The sequence below is a fragment of the Galeopterus variegatus genome, unplaced genomic scaffold (genome assembly GCF_000696425.1).
Source record: "Galeopterus variegatus unplaced genomic scaffold, G_variegatus-3.0.2 Scaffold53, whole genome shotgun sequence".
In the NCBI taxonomy this organism is placed as follows: domain Eukaryota; kingdom Metazoa; phylum Chordata; class Mammalia; order Dermoptera; family Cynocephalidae; genus Galeopterus; species Galeopterus variegatus.
In genome coordinates this window covers 827,584-828,529 of record NW_007726164.1, presented here as the reverse complement: position 1 = coordinate 828,529, position 946 = coordinate 827,584, and positions in this window count along the sequence as shown.

The following is a 946-nucleotide window of genomic DNA, read 5'->3' as shown; positions in this document are numbered from 1 at the left end:
AGAATGGCAGAGCAAGAAGCTGGAAGGAGCCTGGTCCTTGATGGTTTGAAAGCTGCTGCACCAATTCCAGCACATTACTCCTGAACTTCACAACAGATGAAGTTGGTTAAGCCACTTTATTTGAATTTTTGTTAAATGCAGCTGAACACATCTGAACTAATTCTCTGGCCTAAAGAAAGAGAGAGAGAAATTAATACACGGTGGCTGCAAACCAAGGTAAATAGCTCATGAAAATATGAGATGGGATGAGCTATTTGCCAAGGCAAAGAAAGAGTTGTTAATTTTCCTTAACAAAAGGGGTATTTTTCTAAACAAAGCTTCAGTAGCACTTTCTTTCAGAAGGGATTAAGCCATAAACTTTTACAATAAAATTTCCTACCCATGTAGGCTCAAGAATTGAAGAGATCTAGAATCCTGGGCACTTGAATTACACCAGAAGGGAACCCTAGGAAGATGTCCAATTAAGCTGCTGTCAGTCACCTGCAAATTAACCTGAAGAGATTTTCAAAGGTCAACATGATAGAGCCTCCTTTACAGGTTGTGAGTCCATCTGAGTTGTATCTGGAGTCAGCTCTATGGGCTCCTGGACTCTTTTCTGTGGATTAGGTTCATTGCTCATCTTCCTTCCAGGCTCCTCACACCCAAGATGATGATAGGTCTCTGAAGATCACCCTATTCTCAATCTGGACATTTCCATGGCCAACCAAAGTGGATGTAAATGAGGGCTTTCTGTGTCATTTCCTTTTATGACTACCTGAAAATACTGTCTGGTCCCATTCAATCTTTTGACAGCTACTCAAAGGCACTATTTGGCTCAAAGAGAAAAGAATATATTCATATCCTCATTTTCCCACATTAGAGTTGCTCTTAGAATGTGCATTTTCTGGGCCAGCCCATGGCTCACTTGGGAGAGTGTGGTGCTGACACCACCAAGTCAAGGGTTAAG